Source organism: Sylvia atricapilla, chromosome 3 (assembly GCF_009819655.1).
Source record: "Sylvia atricapilla isolate bSylAtr1 chromosome 3, bSylAtr1.pri, whole genome shotgun sequence".
Taxonomy (NCBI): Eukaryota; Metazoa; Chordata; class Aves; order Passeriformes; family Sylviidae; genus Sylvia; species Sylvia atricapilla.
In genome coordinates this window covers 84,788,074-84,810,529 of record NC_089142.1, presented here as the reverse complement: position 1 = coordinate 84,810,529, position 22,456 = coordinate 84,788,074, and the positions used below count along the sequence as shown (strand labels likewise).

Sequence of the window (22,456 nt, the reverse complement as noted above, 5' to 3'; positions counted from 1 at the left end):
CCTGAGCTGAAGTTAAAACCAAAAAACTTTTCCATTTCCCTTGTTGAATGCATCATATTCAGAAACTGAGATGCAAAAAATCCAGATTAAATATGTCATTGAAATTAGATTTAATGTTTTACTTTCTCAAATGTAGTTGTTCTGCATAATAGCTAATATGATAGCAAAAAATCCCACGATTTAATTTTTACCAGATACAAGTCTCCTATTGTCCCATAAAAACATGTGTGCTACAAGAACTGTTTGTCCAACACTAGAGATGATGGGATGGAGATTTTCAAAGTTACCTACAGGACATTTGGACCTTCAAAAATTCCATTTAAATTATTTCCGTAGGGCATTTGTTTCACTGCAGGATTCATTCCTTTGAATAATATTAAGTCCACTCCAAGGCCTCCACTGAGCTCCTTCAGGACAGGTGGAATATTAAAATTATAGGACAAACCTATATAATTATTCCTCCAGAGATAAATGGGCAAAACTTGAATCTGCATAGGAATAAATGTAATAACAACATTAAACACTGTCTCAGGGGAAAAAAAAAAAATCTTAGTTTCCAAGATCATACACCACCTGTTTGAATTCCCCTGCTGAGATGAACAAAATCCCAAAGTCTGCTGCCTCTGCTGCCCTTTCTGATTTGCTTTGCCATATGCAAACACTTCCTCCCACATGAAAAGGAATTTTTTTTTCTCCTTTCTCTTTATTATATATTTTTTTAGATCATAGTTACAGATCAAAGCTATTCTTTAGCTTTTGTAAAAAATAAAAACCTTAATTCCTCTCTGTTTATCTATATACGCATATATTTGTATACATATATAGAAATATATTAATAGAATTGTTATTCAATTTATCTGAGAATTAATTTTACAGTAGTACTGAAAGAGGAAAAAATCTATTAAGAAAAAATCTAAAATTTTTGTTTTCACTGTATAAAATTGTTACATACTGTTATTATACAAGACTGCAATTTATGTTTGTGCAGTGGGTTCCATTACACGTGTGCCTCATTCCTGAAGGTCAACCTGAACATCTCTACCATGAAGCTCAATTTTTAGTCTTCTGAAGGACATTTCTGCAACTCTGGGTTCTTTATTATGTATGACAACTGAGTGACCAAGAGGTGCAAGTTTCAAGTAAAGACTGCCTCCAGTTCTCAATCTTATCTCTCAGGTTAGAAATTTTACAGCAGGTTTTAGCAATAAATGAACTGAGACTTCAACAACTGAGCTGAAGTGTTAGGATGTGGTGAATACATCTGAGAAAGCCAAACAATCTGCTGACCTTGGAAGTGAAAAAGTTTTGTAACCCAAGCGCATCATTTGGATTCTTTATGCATTAACACTGATACATAAAAAAACATGAAAGAAAAATCTCTTGGATGCAGAATGCCCAGCTGAGTTCAGACACACTGCATATAGATTAATAATTTGGATGTCCTTTGGAAAGTTCATCTGAAGACTTCACAAACCCTTGGGTTAAAGACATTCTCCACTCTTAATAAAAAATGCTTTTTTATAAACCACAAGAATTTTGGAACCCAGATTACACATTCAGAGGCAAAGGCACCTGTTCAGTTGCTTGTCAGGGTGGCCCCAGATGCTGCTCCACTGTACTCCAGGAGTGACACCCATCCAGATGAGTTAATGGGTGGTGCCCCATCTCACTGGATCACCCTTCAAATTGTAGAGGTCACTGCTCAGAAGTATGGAACACATTATGAGATGCAGGGGAAAAGCATTTCAGGACTCCATAAGACCCATTGTAAGATGCTTAGGATGAAGAGCCAAAGGTGAAGAAGGGATGAATCTATGTGACTTGGGAACATGCATGCAGAAACAGGAAAAAGCGAATAAAAGGCACTGACTGCTGATATACAGATTGATGTTCAGTTCATTGTTATGACTGTACACAGTGAGCAATAGGGCTTTGCCAGCAGCTGCAGAGGAGCTCTCTACCTCCAGGATTCCTATGTCCAGGTGCTGGGGTTTGGGGAGGCTGGAATCCCGGGGTCAGCTGCTGGAGACATACTGGTACAAATACATATATCTCTTACTCATGGACCTTCCTGCTGATCAGGCAGACAGGGGAAGATAGGAGATTGCTGAGGTTGTTTATGCTTGTGTCAGGGCTGATTAGCCTGCCTGTGCTGATCTGTGTGTCCAGTTGTCTATGTTCTGTACGTGTGTTTCTGTGTGCGTGCCTACTGGGAATCTGTGTAGAGCTGGGGAATGTGTAGCTGTGACATTCTATCAGTGACCTCCATCAGGTGACTGGATTTCACACACAAAAACACAGAGACAATAATATAAAGTTGTTTTACTTTAGAAATGGGACTTGAAGTAAGAAATTTACATTTCTCTCTGAGTTTCTCTTGAATCATTACCACTCCTGATAAAGGTTTTGCCAGCCCAGTGAAGAGTCTGCCACACTCAGCAATAATAAGATCAACATAGTGCTTACATCGCAATGTCTGTCTGAAAAGCTCTTTGAAAACATCTGCTAATTAATTCAATTAATTAATACAATTAGTCTGTAAAAACACTACACAATCCTCAAGTCATCCACTTGTAAAGCATTTCCCTTCTAACTTTTTAGAACCAAAATATAACTGCATTCAATTCCCTTAATACCTGTCATTCTTACTATTTGCCAATTAAGAGCTTACATATTCCTACCTAACAACTAGAAATAGAGAGAGAGTGTGAGAGGAGGAAAGATTGTTTTAGGGTATTAAAGGGAATGTAATTAAATATTTGTTCAGGAGTAATTGAGCATAAATTGCATGAGAATTAAGTTTCATATCATTAGTACATCTTAATTAGTGTCTTTTCATGATCAGTGTTTGACTCACAATTGTTTTGCTTTATTTTAAATTAAGTACTTCTTTGTAAACCATTTACTTAAATCCATTGCCCATAACTTTTTCTCTTGGTACTAGAACTGATGGCTTTGATGTTATTAAATGTCTGCAGGTGCCCACTACAATTTCCCAGCCATAGCATCTCAACTCATTCCTCCTAATAAGTTAAATTTATTTTAGACTTTCTTGCCTCAGTTTTTAGAATATTTTTATATATCTATATTAAAAAATACATGGATGAAGTAGACTTGTGCACTTAGCTGGAACCAGCAGTCTTCTCTAACTTTTTGGAGATGAAAGGTTAATTACATCAGGGGAAAGGCAATACAGTATTAAATAATAGAACAGGAAGATGTGAATTAAGCCAGAGCATCTTTTGATCTGTATGATGGAGCAGAGCTATAACAGCTGCATCAGAGCTACCTTGGCTGCTGGAGGTCATCTGGTCAAATATTGCTGAATTATGCAGGAACAGGCAATTTTATGGATAATAAAAACATTAATAGAGTTTTGCATAAGCAATATGTATATTGCTTCCAAGGAGGATGGCTGACTCATTATCTTCAGAAACATAAAGTTTTTGGCAGCTCCTAAAAACCAGATTTCCATCTGTAACTTAAGTTGTAATTCAAGATACAAAAATTGATGCCTTGGTCACAGAGATGGTGATAAATTGCCATTGAAAAATCTGTAGGAGGACAAGTAAATTAAAAAAAAAAACAAAACCCAACCAACAAACCAAACCAAAAGCCAAAAACCCTCACAGGTCAGCGTACTCAACATGAGATTTTTCACATTTCTCTTTACACACGCAACTTTCCATATGTTAAACATACATATCCAAGTCCCTACATTCAATATGTCACATCCCCTTTCCTATTTTTCATCATTTTGGTATGGAAAATATGTATTCTTGTAACCTTGGTTCTTTACTAAAAAAAATGGGATGACAGACAACTGTTAACATTTATCTAAGAATAACTGTATTGACAGTTCTTATCAATGTGAAGTTTTGCAAGTAATTCTGAAAGTATAACAGCTCTTCTGGATCAGACCACCAGTGCACCTAGCTAAATTCTCTCTCAGAAAGCAAGGAAGCCCGAGCTTTTAATTTAATCCATTCTCTTTGCATTTCCCAGTATCCACACTTGTTCTACTAAGACTAATATCTAGTATCTCGTTTATGAATAAGGGCTCCATGAATCCGTTTAGTTTCTTACTCAACATTTTGATACAGCCTCTTGAGCTTCCTGTGCCAAAACTGTTGCAGTACTTTCAGTTATCATTACACTTAGTCGAAGAAAATAACACCTCCATGATCCAGTTGAAGTTTTTTCATCAACACTTCATGTTTAAGAAGTTTCCCTTAAGCTTTAGCTTTCATATTTGCAGATTCTGTGCCACCGAGGGGTGTAGTTCTGAGTCACATATTAAGTGCCAGTAAACTCTCTTCACAGGGTAGGTAGACAAAACAAATTCTTTTCCTGCTGAGGACCAAGGACAACTTTCAGCCCAACAGCATAAACAATGATGGATTGAAGAGAGAAAACAAGAAGGATGAGACCTCACAACCTGAAGCTATAATTGGATAATTAAACTCCAATATGCAAATGGACCAAAACTTATAAAAATGTCAGATCTCGTGACTGGTCATCCATTTTGTGACCATTTTGGGTCTATCTTGTGTTTAGCCCTGGCCAGGCTCCTGTCCTGCCCAAGGTGGATCCTGGAGGCCTTTCAATAAATGGCCTACATTGTTTTTTAGCTCTGTTTGTCTCTGTTTTAGGTTAGCCTTCCCAAGGCATCAACACCAATTGTCAGAAACACTTTAGAAAGAGTAGCTAAATGAATGTGATTTACAGTAGGGCAGCACCCTTTTGCCTGAAAACGTTCATTGAAATAGTAGTAAAGTTGAGTGCAGATCTTGGAAGATTTTGTCCCTAGCCACTATGTCGAACCACCCTTACTGGGCTGTGTTTGAGAGGCACTGCAATCACAGAGGAAGTGAGAAATAGGAGGAGTTAGGTTGAGTGGTGGTTTCAGGTAGAAGATGAAACAGCCCCCACTGCATGCCATGCCCTCAGAGTAACAGAGCTTCTGCTGTAAGCAAGGTGTCAGCGAGCACAAAGGAAAAGATTGAGAAGTGGATGTGTTAGTCAGTTATAATGGGACTGCAAGACATCATCGCAGTGTGGACATGGGAAACACAGATACAGTTTTTGGAGTATATCCAAGGAAGCTGAAATTAAAGGCCAGTCTGAAAAGAGCTACTAGGACAAATTGAGACTGACAAGACGTGTTTAGTTCCTTTAGCTTTACTGAACATGAGGCTGAATTGAATGAACTTCCATGGCATCTCCTAGCCTCAGCTTCCTCTGAGAGTTTGAGAAATGCTGAAAATACACAAAGTAAATATTCATGAAGGAGAGAAGCTATTTCTGTTAAAGTAACAAGTTAACTTTTTAAGTTAAAGCACAAAAAATTGATGTAAATTGGCTAAGCTAAAAATTAGGTTTCCAGCAAAATTCTGAAACAGTCTTTCCGTAGCAAGAATAGAGACAAAACTAATAATTTTAAGATGCAGTTAAATCATGTTGTTGAATGGGTAGATAACAAATTTACCGATAATCATTGAAGGCCAGATTTGGTGATCTTGAAATTTTTCTATTTTGAGGACTTTCTGACAGTTGATCTACTACAATTATCTTCAAGGGATATCATCCAAGGTTACTCAAACTTGGGATGGAAACCAACATTCTTTAGTAAAACACCATGAGCCTTCTGTGCAACCCTGATTGAGATGATAATGTGGAGGCAAGAGCGGTGATAATCTCACCCCATTCTCCCTCTGGGTTCATTTCCCTGTTGCACTCAGCTTTGATTGCTTCAGTGCTAAATCTGATAGCTGTGGACATTCATTCTAAAACTATTGTGACAGGTGCCTGCTTCTGTACAAACCTCTTTGAGAAACACTCAAGTGGCTAGCAGAAACATTTTCCTTCAAGAACTGTAAGAATTTTAAAAGCTACTCATTTTATAAGTCATAACTAAAGAAAAAATTGAACTTAAAATACCAGGTATTTCTTTGGCCATTTTCTTTTGATTTACTTGAGACTTGAAGCATGGAGACATGACAGAGCAAGAAGAATCAAGCTAGGAAGATACTCAAAAATTAAATTACCAATTTTGATCCTAACTAAGATACCAGAGAATAAAGTGCTGGTAATCTTCTACATCATGTATTATATGCTGTCAGTGCTGTAAATACGTGTGTCTTCACACTGACAATATCCTCATGCTGACATGTTAATATTTTAATAGTTTTCCTAAAATTTTTCTCTCAGCCAGATTTTCAATTCACCAAGAACAAAAGACAAGTTTACATATCTATATGATCAGTAGCCAGACTTTTCAGATATTCTATTGAAATAAATCAGATACCATTAATGTGGTTCAGGGATGGTCATATTCTACAAAATGCACAGGGTCCAGTAATTTGTAATTTAACACTTAATATTAAAACCTCAGAAAAGTACAGCATTGTGCTGTACTCTGCTTTCACTTCAGGAAAATATGGTTCAGCTAGGGACCTTAGACTGCTGAAAATTGGTCTTTAAATCAATCTGATTATAAGTAATTTACAAGGCTCTGTTCCACTTTCAGAGTCAGCTGGAACCCTAGCACTGACTGCAGTGAGATCACAATCTATCAGCAAGTCAATATTAAAAAAGAAAGGAACCAAAGCACTATTCTTAACATGTAACACTTGGTGGAGAACAGGAATGTAAAAGAAATGAGAACAAGATGTGTGTGCAAAAGTGTAATAGAGACAGAGATATAACTACCAATAGGAAAAAGCCATAGGTTTCTGAAGATGATATTAATGAGAGAAATGCAAAGAGAATCTTCCTATTTTACCAGTGGAAAAATACAGTGATTTTCTAATGGTGGATGTTGAAACCCCATCATCACCAAGTGGATTTAAGATAAAACACCTCCACACAGAGGATAATCTCACAGTTGTGTCAGGCTGGGGGATGGTATAGATTCTCTATTCAACACTTCAGCTCCCTCATTCTGCCATTCTGTCTATCAGATGCGTTCACTTCCCTCTTTTGTGAGACATGTAATCATTCCATTGTACTGTGCACTGCTAATCTCTTGCTGCAATTTCTGAAATCTGTGAAATCACTTTTTATGCAGGTTATATTTCAAATTTCTTCAGGGTAGATTTGTGGCTCTGTATAAGCCTTTTTGCCTTGTATGAAATGTATCAAAAAACAAGATGCAGTCACAAAATGTTCCCTTTACTGGATGACTGTGCATGTTCATTTGATTTTTATCTTTCTGAAGACAAATGTATCATCACATTCTCCCAGGAACTTTTAGTGAAAAACCTGAAATATTTTCTTTGCATTTTTATGAAAGTTATGGTAACATTCCAATGACTGAAACATGGCTCTGCCTTATAAAATAGATAAAATAGAGTGTTCCTCATGTTTAGCAAGATGTATTAGTAGGCATGAATAAATTATCTCAAAAACTTGTGCCAAAGGAGTCATGCAGCAGTTTTTCCCATTGTTATATCCAAACTGTAAGCTGCAGCCTACCAAAGGGAGGATTTTATAGAAGCCTATATAAGTTTGAAGCATCTGAAGTTGGTTGCTTTTTTCACAAAATCCCTTCTCCAAAGAAACAAAAAAAAAGCCCCAGCACTATTACACTATTTTCACTTTGTCTAAGACACATACCCAGAGCAAAAGAGGCAAAACATCTTCTGGATATGAATTGTTAACTTTTGTGAAGATGTCCACAGGTTATGCCATTAGCTACCACAGACTTCCTTGAGGTATTGTGTGCACATTTCTCAAATACTTTAGACTCTTACCCAAAATGTCTTGAAGAAAAGCCAGTCCTACTGAGAAGGAGAAAGGCTAAGACCCTTTTGCATTGTGTTCTCACTGATTCTCCCAAGAAGCAATTGAGTTTTGACTGGGCTTGCACAACTTTCCTAGTAAGAGAATTACTACACATCTGAAGTAGATCTCAGACAGCCTAACTTTGTCTGAGTCAAAATCTCCTCCTCCTCAGGCTTCCCACAGCTCTTGAGTGTAGCTGTGTCATAGACTCCATTACAGAGATGGACAGAAAGTTGATTTTTCCCTACTTATGATTTCCGTAGACTTAAAGGAATGGATGATGAAGATAAGGCAAATGTGGAGTTTCAACAGTTTTATCTTTCCAACAATATGCTTATCATATATTACATCATGTGATATTTTAGGGGGTTTCTGTTACATACCAGTTTCTAAATGTCTCATTCTAGGTTTTTATTTCCTTGATGATCTCTGTATGCTGATCTTCCCCTTTTGGGGGATCCAGACCCTACCAGTATTAACAATTACTTAATGTTTGTCTTAGATGCTTAGGTTACAGCATAAAAAGAATAAACTACCAGTAAAACAAAAGCCATCACTTTTATTTCTTATGTTTCTGGATTTCAACTGATTAAAAAGCCTGTACTATGGCTAAAGCCTGTACTAAAATGTGCTATGGCTGCATAATGAACACCTACTAGATGTGTATAAAGGGCAAAATCTTACAACTCGTCTGGTATATTGAATTGTCTGAAGTCTTGTACTTTCAGATTTAACCAGTCTTGACTATTTGCTCCAAGTGGAAAATGCACTTACTTATGCTAGTCACTACAAAGGAAATTCTGAGTCTTTAATGGGACCTGTGCTTTTCAGTCATATTATTTTTGCCTTTACAATTTTTTTCTTTAAAAACTTTAAACAAAGTAACCTAGAAGAGTTTCAAAATGGTCATTTCAAACAAAGCTTCCATAACTAATACAAGAAACTGCAGAAAATTATAGCCATATTTTAAATGTCTCAACCATTTTTCACAGGAAACCTAGAAGATCAGCTTTAATTTAACTGGCATACTTGATATGCTAGCAATGAATTTTTACAAAAGGTACTAGCTGATTTACGGTTTTAATCTGTGTACAGTGAGTGCTTTATGGAAATCGCATAAATTGTGGGTTACTCCTTAATACATCCCTAGCAATGATAATTTTTTTAAAAAAATCAAACACATAAAAACCCACTATTTTTTATCTTTTTAAATGAAAATTAGCATGAGAATGAAAACAAAAACAAACAAAAACACTGAATGTTGGTAATATGATGAAAAGCAATCTTAAATCATCTCAAATGGCATTAGCAGGAAGAAGCTATTTGGTTTTTGTTGTTTTTTCTTGCTCTCTTATTATTCTTAGTATTCTTTTTCAGAAAGGTCAGGGTGTCCTGTCAAAGTGACAAGTGCAAAACAGTTGACTAATCCAGAAATATCTCAATGAATCAAAATGAAAGGATTGAATTACCTATAAGTAAAAAAAAAAAAAAAAAAAAAAAAAAAAAAAGTCTTTTCTGCTGTGAAGAAGTTCAAGTTTTCCTAAAGGAGCATTCTGGAAAGGCACAGATATCCATGTACAAGATTTAAGACCAGAAAGCAATTTTTTTTCCATCAGGTTTTAGTGGTTGTTTCAATGTTTAGTCAATGGTTACTCTCTAGGCAAAAATATCATTGTGTAATTTTTGTGTGCATCTTGGGATTATCATGAATCACAATATCATGCACTGAGGTTCCCAGAGCAAATAGCTGCTACCAGGACCGGTGAGTACAGCATCACTAAACTACGTCCTAAATACACAAATACAGAAAGTTTCATCCCAAGAGAGTTACAATTGTTTTAAACAAAGGAAAGAAAGTGTCCCTCTTCCCACCTCTCCTTCAGATCTATCACAGGATCATATAATGGCCAAGGGATACTCCATACCATAGAATGCCACGCCCAGTAACTGGGGCAGTCACTGAGAAAGGGGCTGATCATGGTTTGGGTATGGGCTGGGTGTCAGTCACTGGGTGGTGAGCAATTGCACTGTCCATCACTTGGTTCTCTTGGATTTTGTTACTCTCTCTCATTATTGTCATTGTCATTATCATTCCTATTGTTATTGTTGTTTTTTGTTATTGCTATTACCACTATTAATATTTTTATTATTATTAGTTTCAATTATTAAATCATTCTCATCTCAGTCCATGAGGTCTATCATTTATTTCTGATTCTCCTTCCCAGTATGGGAGTAAGGGGAGTGAGTGATTGATTGCCTGGTACTCAGTCAATGGCTTGGGTTAAACCATGATGAACAGTAAAATCCCCAGGCACAAACCAAACCCAAAGGTTTTCCATCCAGGTACACATGAAGAGGAGCATAAGGCACATAAATAGCCACAATAATGTTGAACTAAGGTGAAACTAGATTTAAATAATCTTGGTTGTCCTTCTATATAGTGGAAATTTTCACTTTATCATGACCTTATTCATCAGAGTGTCTAAATGAGGCACAGGGAAAAAAAATTCTGTTGGATGTAAGTAATGGAAAATCAAAATGGAGTATTTTGGAGTACCAGGTTCCATGGATTCCAGGTTCCATGAAGTGTGGACTTCTTTAGCAATTGTTTATGATACCCATGACAAATCACTTATTTGATGGTTGCACATGCAGCTGATTTCAGTGCACATCATGTTTGACAGCTCCTGTCACTGGATTATGTTTCTGCTTCCTTCTATCCAAAACAGGTGTCTGAGACTAAGGAGTCCACAAATCAGGGTTAGCTCACTGTGACCCTAAACAAGAACTGCTAACTGTATGATGCCTTCGCTACTCCCCATTCTTAAATTAAAAAGAATTACAGGGATTCAGAGGCAGAAAATAGTTAGAATAAAAAGCCTGATGGCTTTATCCTACATCACATCTGTTTTCCTCTTCCCTTGAAAACCCTGCTGCAGGCAAAGCAGCACAGGTTGGGTTTAATTGCTCCTGCTGTCTGCCATAAAATATATTATGCCATTTCTCCAACTGAATAATGGAAGCAGAAGCATGATTGATAAAGAGATAAGCCAGGTTAATTGGCTTTATTTCAATAAACATCAATTAATTAAATTAAACACCAGAGGGAGGGCATCTGCTCACTCTAGTTCAGCCTGGAGATCTTCCTCTTCTCTCTCTGCTGATCATGAAAAGCCACAGGGCTCCCTGGAATAACTCCAGGAAGGGCAACCACGTAATGAAATTATTTCAAAATTTTCACATAATCTGTATTCTAATCTGTATTCTCTTTTTGCAACTTAGTCAGCTAAAAGAAGAATTTAACACAGCTAGCCCTTCATGATTCCTCAGCTCTCTCAGTAGGAATCAAAAAATTAAAATTCCCTGGAAAGGAAACTGTAATCAATCTGTCTCCTGTAATTTGGCTTGCAGGGTTTTTGTTAATTTTCTTCTTAATTATGGTCTACAGTCATGGAATACATTTATTGTTAAGGTTCATTCCATCATCTACCTGCCAAAGCAAAACAAGATTGGTCATTTCTGATGAAAGATTATTTTTCATCATAACATGTTAGTCAAAACAGAACTTTCCTGCTTTTTGTCGTATGAACTTAAACTTTCTCAGAAGAAAAGGAAATTTCCTACCTCCCTTCTTATTTGTTTCTATAGGTGTTTGTGTTGCTGTAAGAAATGTAAAAGAAATGAGCTATTAAAATGGATGGAAGTGTCACTGGTGAATTTTTTGTAGTAGTATGAAGATTCTCCAACATTACAAAAGACACAGATACACATATGTGGTGTATCTAACTCTGTAAATCCTACATAAAATCAATCTGTCATTAATTTAAGATCATAGAAAATACAGCATCCAGTCAAGAAGTCTTCTACTTCCCCAAATTAGGATGAAAATACAAATATGATCCCAAATAGATGCTGACCTATTCTGTTTCTAATTCAATGTTTACAGCCTCTCCTCCAAGATCCTAACTCTCAGATAACTCTTATTTCCTTCTAGATCTTCTTCAGGCAATCCACATCTCCCTTAAAACATTATGGATAAAAGTGAACACAGTGTAGTCTGGTGAAGTCTGGTGTAGTCCAGACTAGAACTGACAGCATTGGGATGATTACTTTGAACATTTTGTCCATAACATTTATGATTATACATCCTCACATTGAATATGATACTTTCACCTCAGTAAACTATGCCGGATTACTTTCAGTTTGCCATTCCCTTTACCTCAATGCCAGTTATTCTTCAGTCCATTTCTGTGTAGCTGGGAATTCTTACTGAAGCATACCTCTTTCTTGTCCTTATTAAGCAGTACCCTATTTATTTTAACTCATTAATGCAAATTACCATGATCTTTTCTTAGTTTTAAATCCATCTTTCATTGTGCTTTCACCATGTCTCCTCCCTAGACAGAAGTTAAATACAGCAGGCTTGTCTTTTTCATTGTCCTATCAATTCATGAAAACACTGGATAACATCAAACATAAAAAACCACAGGGGATGCCACTTGATAGTATCTTTTCAGTTTACTTGTGACCCATAATTATTACTCCCACTTGTGCAACTATTTTCTCTAAACTTGTTTATGTGACTGTTGTTGAAGACAGTGTCAATAACCTGCAGATATACAGTATCTACTTGTCTGTAAAGGCCCTGTTATCTGTCACACAAGGTAGTTTTATATGACTTCCTCATGACAAAGACATGCTGGATATTTCTCAGCCCCTAAAGGTTTGCCAATAGATTGATGTTCCAGTATTTCTCCAGGCAATAATACTTAAACATCCCAGTCACTCCCAATCTTTTTAAGCAAGGATCTATCTTTGTCCATTTCCAATCTTTTGGAATTTCAATCACTCCACACACACTTTCCGAAGGGCTTGCTTGGAGACTGCTGTATGTACAATTCCACTGAATGTTAACTGTCCTTGCTCTCCAAAGCTCCTTTCAGTACTAATTTGTCCTAAGAAGAGGAGCTTCCTACATGGAAAGTGGCTTCATGCAATACCATTTGATTCACAGTTCTGTGTAAACCATTAAGGTTTTTCCATCAGCTTCTGTGACTTCTGCTCAGGTCTTATATGTGTCTCAATCCTTTACTTCATATACTATATGGAATCCTTATAATAAAACACATAAAAACAGAAAATAACAACCTATGATATCTACTCATATGCATTCATTCTTCTAGGCACAAATTATTAGCATAAATATTCAATCAAAACCTTGTTAACTGTTCTTTGGCCAGCTGTGGTGTAGTGCTTGCTATTATGGCCCAAAACAATTTTCCAGTCATTTAACTCCCAATACTGCTCACAGTTGTAGTAATATCTCTGGGATCTCTGGGACTCTCCAGTGTAGTGCTGATTCCACACTCAAAAAACCACATCTTGAGCATGTGCACACATACCAGCATGGCTTTTTTTTAACATTGCCCAGCTCTAATTTTAGTATGCCTTTAGTGTTTGCACTGTAGAGTACCTGTGTCTAGATGTGAAATTTTGGGTCATATACGTTAGAGCCTGCTGTTCTTTCCACATACATTTAGTTGATATTATGAGGTCTGTGTTTCACTATGGTCTGCAAAACTCTCAAAGTACTTCCAGGTCAGGTATCAGAGCTACACATAGCATATCTCCTCCCTCACCAAGAAAATGAATCTGTCTTGTTTTTACTGCACAGATCCCTTAGGAGCAAGGTGGTGCTGAAAACAGTTTTTTATGTCTGCCAGCTATGACCTGGCTGCATTACTAGTAGGAATACTTGAATCTGGGCTAATGACTAACACAAATTCCATCTTTAATCTAGACCTCAGCAATGCCTAAAAGTGACCAGCTGCCAATCACCTAGGTTTTTTGGTTCAGGCCTCACCAAGCACAGAGTGCAGTCCACAGCCAGAGAGAACAGAGAACAAAGAGAGCATTTACGCATGACATTTTACTTTGTGCCAGTTCAATAACAATTAATTAAGAAAGAAAAAGTGCAACAGTCACCTGGTTTATCATTGATTTCCTAAGTTTTCATAAGATTCAAGTGATTTTTAATCCTGGCTGAAATTCACTCTATAGATGATAAGAGATGAGGAAAATATATAGGAGGAATTTTCCCAATCCCTAAGAAAGGCTGTCATGACACCTAAACAGTATTTTTGACTCACAAATACATCACGGGCTTTTCATCATGTGCATTTGTCCTTGGAGCTTCACCTCTAGGCTGACCCAGCATAAGAGAAGCAGAAAGCAGAAGACCATGCAAAACAGAAAAACCATAGTGGATTTAATATATCTGACTCTCCCTGTCTCATTGTTGTAGACAGTTTCTGGCCTCACAGAGGGACAAATAAGCACAGTTACACATACATTATTAAATGTAATTGTATTGTTACTTATCAGTATAATTAAATACCTAGGAAAAACTGTAGCAATTCAAGGCACAGTAAAAGCAGCAATGACATTAGCCTTTAGTAATCATAATTTCCTCTCACACTGTAGTAATGGCCATTTTAATTAGTAATGAAATTATTAAATATGAAAAGTATGAGCTGTGCCATGATACTACACATGGGCACCTTTCAAAGATGAGCTGGCTGCACACCTTGAAGGATGTGTTCAGGCAGCTTTATTACCACGGCTGGTTGCAGCCTCTGGGCACTGCAGGGTTTTCTGCAGCCAGGAGGACTAAATTAGGTGACTGCTGTTTTGGTAAATTGAATGATCTAAAACAAACACAGCCGGATTGTGCTGCAATCTTGGGAAATGCTATGACCTTGACAGCCCTTCTTCCAGCTAAGCTGTGTTCCTCTGTTCTGTGGTGATCAAAATCTCTCTTAATCCTGAAAATCACATATCTCAAAGCACAGCTGATCCTCTTGGCAGTCCCTTTAAAAGTACAAGCAGCTGAGGGCAGCTTCAGTGTTCCAAGAGGTATCTCCAATTTAGGATATGCCAGGTGGATGCCCTTCATGTACACCGGCATGTACTTTATGCTGTACTGGACAGGTAAGTTCTAGGATGCTTTTCTCACCCCTCCCACCCAAATTTATAGTCTTCTCATCTGTCCCTGTCCAAAGGCTGCAAGTCAAGATCCTTTTCATCACAATAATTCTTTTCTGAAGGGCTAGAGTCACTCTGCAAGTCTTAATTTTTTGCAAGGCTATAGACACTGACCTCTAACAGAGGTTGTTCTCAGAGGTTTGGTGCAATACCGGTGTGTGTACTACCACGACTACTGTCTTATTTCCTGATATTTAGGAGGTATTACAGTCCCATTTTAGACTATAAAAGTATTAATTTGTTAGCACAACAGACAAAGATTTAACATAGGATCAAAAGAAAAGCTTCTGCTTTTAAGAAATGAACAGCTGGATCCCAGACTTGTTAACACAGAGTTTGAAATGTCACTAAATGCCTGCTGTCAGGAACATGAATCGTTCCAGACAACTCTGACATGTTTCACAGAATACCTGAGGTTGGAAGGGATTTCTGGAGCTTATCTTGTGTGCCCCCCTTGCTCAAGCAGGACCACCCACATTGGGCTATCCAGCATCACCTCCAGGCGACCAGTTACTCCGGATGACCCAAAGTCATGGAATTACCCAAAGTCACTTCCCTGCCATAAGAAGGAAGATCCCAATATTCTACTAACATGATTGGAAACAAACTTTGGCATTAGAAACACGTTATGTAAAATCCACCCCTTTCTGACACCTGTTTTCCCCCTCCTAGGAATCCTGATCTATTCATTGTCACTCGTTGGAACAGAAATTCTCTGTGCACAGAGCACAAAGAGTTTAGAGGTCCTGGAAATGTTTCTGTGTATTGCACTATCTCATAGAATTGCAACAAATACTGCTGCCTAATGCCCACTGAAAATCAAGGCTAAAAACTCTTTCCCCTCATTACAGACACAAATGACAGGCTTTCAGAATGATTAGCTGGAAATGGCTTTTCCATCAGATACAAGCCCAGAGGAAGGAGCGTGCCAGAAAAGGAAGATGCTTATATGGGTTTCTTTGTAATGCAAATGTAGGAACATGCTTTTTATCTTCAGACAAGTGCAAGTGCTTCACAAAGATTTTATTTAAAGCTTGTGTTCTCATGCATTACAAAAGTGAAGCAAAGAGACATGCCAGCATTAATGAACTTCTAGGGGCTGTATTATTAGTTCCGAAGAATAAAGAGAGAAAGAAAGAAAGAGCACACAATTTAATGTCAGACTTATTAACAAAAAGACAAATGTTATTCATGCGAGGAATATGGTAGAATTGAGTCACATCTCTGTTTACTCTGGGGACTTCATATAAACACAAAACCAGTTCTGTCTCTATCAACATTTAAATCACTCTAGTGAATCCCTAAGATCTGGGGGTTTTTTGGCTGTTTTCCTCACATTTCCATATCACAAAGCTCTGATAGCTGTGGTGACAGGAAGATGCAGTTCAAGTGAATGCATCTGCCTACAAGGCACTCACTCTGTTGTGTGCTTGCCTGGCATTTAACAGTGATGTTGTAAATACATAATGTCATGACTTCCTTTCATTCACTTTCATTTCTGCTCAGAAATATATGCAGAGTGGGCTCTGCAGAATGGGCAAGCCAGGAAAAATGAAAACAAGCAAAACCACAAAACAAAACAAAAAAAATCAAGGCCAAAACAAACCCCAGAAAAATAGAGAATTCCATTAATATAACCTTAATTCCCTTACACTATCAGCTACATCTCCAGGAAGACACCAAATGCCACATTCCCAATACTGGTGTTTTTTCTGCACTTCTCCACCTCTGCTGTCACAAGCACCCTATTTCCTTCTAGATAATAGTTTCCTAATAAGGGAGAGAAAGGCGGGGCTGACACACATTAAGGGTATCCAGATGAGGAGGTGGAGTAACACCATTACCCAGCTAATCTACGAAATCCAAGTTAGCCAAGTCACTGATATAGATTGCCTTGGCAAATACAGGACCCCCAGCAGTTTAGCTGGTCCAGCACTGGACTCAGAGGAAAGACCAATTAACTTCCCTTTTCCATCTTATTCCCTGCAAGGCAGAAACTGCCTGAAATTCAAGCTGGATTTGATTGATATCTGAAGAAGAGAGTGGGAAAACTTATGATCCTATATCGTAAGTTTTGAAGACCACATAATCCACAGCAGCTTTGTAATTAGCTGGTCTACATATTATTCCAGATCTCACTTTCCAAAAGCAGCCAGCAAGGTAGATCTTTCCCCAGTGCCCAGCATCAAAGGTTCTGGCACAGCAGGAAGCTCACTTGACCTCATGGCTCTTTGGCCATCCTTGGGAAGAGAAGGGTAGGAACAGCTCATTTAAGATACTGATGTGGGAACCTACACTGTAGTACATAAAATTGGTTTTCAAATAATGCTGCATCTTGTTGAGAGAAACACTTCAGCCTAAATTAAGTCACCTCTTTGAAAAACTTTGATTCATATATACTGCTATTAAGTCATTCTAAAAAAAAAATAAAGAGGGAAGGAAGGAGAGAGAAAGGCCACTTTATTGTAGGAAGAACTGTTGAAAAGATTTCTACAGCCAGAGAACATACTGATTAGAGGTTTTCAAGGGTACTCATAAAGCTATATAATTCTTACGGAAAATAAAATCCCATTTTACTTAAAGAAGCGGATGAACTCCTAGAAGCTAAGAATTCAAGAGGTTTTTTTAGAAAGCTTTTCCTTTAACAGAGCTTATATTCATATTTAGAGCCCCCCTCCCAAACATACATACATTGAGAAAAATGTTTCCAATTCAGCTGACTGACAGACATGTCCATCTTCAGCATCTCCCCTTGTATGCTCAAAACCAGAACAATAATTCTGGTTGTCGTACTGTGACTGGTCATAACTCTAAATATTACTCTGAGACAAGAAGAAAGAGACAATGGCATTTCCCTTCCACCATGGACATTGCACATGAAACTCCTTCTCTCTGAAAACCTATGACTCGTGCAGCTCTTACAATGTTCGTCCTTGTTCCAGCCAGGACTGAGTCAATTTTTTGCAGTGAACCATGCCAAGGTAGAGCCTGGAGTTGTGTGAGCATAGCTAGGAAGTTATTCTAGACCATGTACATCATTATCAGGGCTGGGTAAGGGACTCTCTGGCTTCCAAGAGAAAGGGCGCAGCTTACAGTCCAAAATAGCATGATGGGAGCAGGAAAGCCATCTGCGTTTGCTCGTTGTCATCCAAGGCCTGCGGTGAGCATTTTCACACTTGAGTCATCCCCTCTTTTGTACACTTTTGCCATTAATAATGTTGCTGTTACTTTTGGGTTTCTTATCTCATTGCTGCCTAAGAAAAGTGAATTGTTCTTATCTCAACCTATGAACTCTGTCTTTTGTGCCTTGTGGCTTTTTAATGGGAGTACTAAATTTGGGAATACCATTCCTAAACAGTGAAAACTGCAATTCACAACAGATGGAGCACTCAGACAATCCTGCCCTAGGTCTTCAGCAGCTGATAAAAGTTTACAAAGAAACGGGAGTTTCAGTGTTTATGCTCCTGAGTACTTTGATCCCAAGTCTGCCTATCCTTTCCACTTGCTCTCAGTTTTCAGCAGTGGCAGGACAGAGAACCTTCTGTGCCTCACCACTGCCTGCATATTTCACAACTTGTTAATGGTGGTACTTCATCGTGCCCTCAGAATTTCCTGACTCCTGCCTGGGCTAAGTGAAGCAACTTCTCCCTTGGCAGTCTACTCCAAATAGAAAACTTTTGGTTTTCTTCTTCAACCTATTGTCCTGCCTTGGAAGCTGGCTGTATTTCAGAAGCAAGGGTAGGCATAATGCACCTATTGAATGGCTGTGAAATGACAAATAAGAGGTAGAAATAAAAAGCAGAAATTGCATTGTAAAGAAGAAAAGAGTTTCTTAAAAGGCTGGGGAATGCACAGGAAACATTCCTCACCTTCCAACCTGTAAAAAGACACTAACTACAAAGGAAAAAAGCAGGATTTAGAACTCTTGCTGAACTCATCTGCTGAATAATTCATGAAAGCCAGAGTTGGGTCTGTTTAAACATCTCCACTAATCACCAAGGATTATTTAGTTATTGCTCATTGGAACACAAGTGAAAACAATCCACCCAAACTTAAAAATGCAAAGGTCTTCAGAAGAAATAAAGTATCTGCAGCAATACATGGCTTCCAAGTAATTGGACTAACCCTTGCCTTTCCTCAGACTCCACCCAATGGCCAGAAAAAACCCTTCCTGTCTTGCAAAAAACAGGTGTATTAACTATCCAGGCTCATTGCCATTGACTGAAGCTCACTTCCCACAGCAGGAAGTGCCCACCAGGAGTGTGGAGTTAAATGGTCCTGGAGCAACAGAGTGAACAGAGATAAAGGACTTACTGGGACATCCTGGAAGAGAAGCCTGTTCTGCATTATCCCTTCATCAATTTGGACAATTCACCCTATCCATTCACCAATTCCTGCTTATCTCAACACATGCTTTTCAATCACACAAGACAAAATATTTTTCCCTAAATAGGGGTCTTATTTACTTCTTTGCTTTGTCTAGTATTTATGAATGCTGATTTTGAACTTGCCTAACATCCATTGCTCTTACCTAGCTCCTGAAAAGCCACGTTTGTGGCATACAAGGCCATTAATATATCTGACTTTGGTACAGGGGCTTCTTCTACCAAGGCTGCATGGCAAAGTGCCAAGATATCAGAAACAACCTCTTGATATGAGAGTCCCTCCAATTTCTTTATGGCATGGTTGAGAGATAGAAGCCTGGGGATCAGATCCAAGCAATTTCCGTCCTCAGTTCCCCATCGTGGGAGACACTGGCATCACTGTCAAAACTGAAGGATCTTCTGAGCCCTTCCTTCCTTGTCTCTTCTCCTTCTGTTCTGCATTCTGACTTCCATATATTATACGTGGGCAGTCAGTATATAAAAGTGGGGAAGCTTCACAGTGAACTTTGCAGTCCCATTTTCTAAGGTGATTGACCCCTGGAGACATAGTGAATCTAGAATTGTTCAAATGCTGCACTGGGGTTTGGGGAATGGATACTGTGTTTCATGCCTAGATCTCAAATGACCAGTTATGACGATGCACTGGAATATTAAGACAATCACCTCAAATCTTCTGGTGAAGCTTTTGCACCAAGACAGCTCCAAGAAAGTTTATAGAAAGGGAAAAAAATGTTGAGAAATGACTACATAGAAGTGCATGTGGGATTTAAGGCAAGAATAGGCATTAGCTGATGACATGCTGGCTAAGTACTCAGAACAGAATTTCAGAACCCAGCAGCCAGCTGGAGCCCTGGAGCCTTTCCAGTCATGTCCTTCATAAGATAATAGAACTTTGAGGATAGCACCTCAGTGCAGTGTGTGCCTTCTGCCCCACAGATGCCAAGAACTATCTGTAAAACTTTAATATCATGTTTGAGTTCACTTAGACTCAGAGCCTTAAAAATCTGTAACTTAAATCAGGGGCCTAAATACCATTTTTAAATCCCACTTCTGAAATTCCTGTTATGTTACCATGGAAGAGAACACTGTTAATGTTGCAAGCTAAAACTCTTGGGGGAAAAATGGAAATTGTATGTGTATATTTATTGCCTAAATCCAAGTCCTCGATCAGGATGAGGTGGGAGGAAGGAAGAAATAGGTGGAAAAGAAATCTGTGAGTGATACTCACTTGTTCATCATTTGCTCAGGGGTCCAGTACCTTTCCTCCTCTTTAACCATAGACTTGCACACACCTTAAAATCTCCCTGAAGAGATTAAAATTTTCTTGTCTATGACGACATAATGTGCAATTAAGCAAGCAGTGAGAGTTTTGGTTTTACTCTGGTATTTCTTTTTCATCCATTAGAACTGTGAACGATAATTAATTCAGTTAGTTGAGAGGCAAATAGTGAGATTCTGCAGTCTGTGGAATTGAATCTCATGTATTTGTCCAGAGAACTGGGAATTGCTTTATTGTCTCTGTCAAGAACAATTCCTCAACTACGTATCTCCCAGAAGGCTTACAACTGAGAATCAAATGTATTCTCCAAGGAACATCTGCTCTTATGGTACTCTTCCCTCTGTTTTTGTACAAACTCAACACTAGTAACTTGGATTTCACAGCTAAAATCCTCTGAAATGCACTCATGCCTAGGCATCATCTCCTGACAATTCCCTCCTAAAAAATATAGTGCACTATTTGTTGGGCTTTGACTTCCCGACATAGTCAAAAGAGCTGGGTCTGGCAAACCTAAAGCTTGTATATCTGTATCCATAGATAGATAGATAGATCTGAAGCATGGCATTGGAGTGTTTTCAGGAAAGTGGCAAGATTATAATATATAACAACCTGAAAAGCAAAGTGAGCACACTCAAATATCTTTATCTGCCCTTCCTAGAGCCAGTTATCAATACTTTCTCCACATCAAAAGCGCAGTTTCTTTCCATTCCTGTCTCCATTGCTATACCTTACCTAGTACAAGGGAGAAAGAATGCCACAATGCACAGCTTACGTGCAAGTCTATAGGAGCAGGGACAGTAGTACTGCTCCTGTCCTCTACCGTCAGTGTGCTTCATTTCTGGTGACGTAAGAACAATCTTTTGACCATCTTCATGTGGGAATAATGAAGAAAACCTTTATGGTTCAGTAAGCTTTTGGCTATTCCTTTCAGCCAGGACTGTCCATTAAAGTGCCACAAAGGGACCAATGGAGCACATACACAAAACAGACCAAACTGTATCATCAACTGAGAGAATTTCAGTACTTTTTTGACCTAAAATGAGTTTAAAACATGACCTGGAGGCAAAGCCCACACATACTCAGTTCTGAACAGCTACAGTGTTTCTGAAATCCCTCTGCTACACAACTCTGACCTCCTGTTTTATGAGCTTCTTTGTGTACCACTGTAACAATACACGTAGGTTTATGAAGGAACATAAAAACTTCCAGTGCAGAACTAAATTGGCCCCTTCCACCTGACCTCCTCTTCCAGCAGATTCTTCAGAGCAATGACAGAGGCTCTGCAGTGTGTCTATAGTAGAACTAATGTTGATTGGTCAAAGAAAATTAATGTCTTTGACCTCTTCTCTTGCATTCAGAAGCAGTCAAGCTCATTTTGTTGACAAAATAGCTAGCAGAAAAAAAAAAAAAAAAAAAAAAAAAAAAAAAGATCTCAAGTGTCACCCAATGTCAATGCTCATGATGTTACTAGAACTCAGACTAATTACAAATTTCAGACCCCATAAAACTACAGAAAGCTGTGTTGCTCAAAGGGAGCAATGCAGGCCCTTGAGGGCTGCTTTTTTAAGGCAGCAAATTGGCCTTTGAGATAGGTATCATGCCATCAGTGACGATGAAGGGCAGGATCCCATCAGCTGATTGCAGTTTTCTAGCCCATTATTTATTTACACAGATAATTAATTCCTCTGAAGTGCAAACATTTATCAACAATTCCATTACCTAACTTTTCCTTCTAAATTCTTTGTAGGACCAGGCACACTGACAGCTTCAGTAACTACCATCTAATTAAAGTAATTGTTGGACTGCATTTCTTATTCTGTTTCATGTATAATTATACTCCATGGAAAATCTTGTGGGATTTGAAACAGACTTTTAATCTATTCCACATGAATCTAAAACAACTCCCAAGAAAATAATTTAATAGTCATGTTTAACAGTGTGACACTTCATTTGCACCAGAGAT

General features: G+C 38.2%; 1 long non-coding RNA gene across 1 annotated transcript in view; it reads left to right on the top strand.

The window, feature by feature from the left end:
• The first annotated feature begins 6,076 nt into the window (after positions 1-6,076).
• Positions 6,077-22,456, top strand: part of LOC136358475 (uncharacterized) — a 134,031-nt gene continuing 117,651 nt past the window's right edge. Inside the window, exon 1 of the long non-coding RNA XR_010743112.1 lies at positions 6,077-6,088. This is a non-coding gene — a long non-coding RNA (uncharacterized lncRNA). The remainder of the gene's footprint in view (positions 6,089-22,456) is intronic.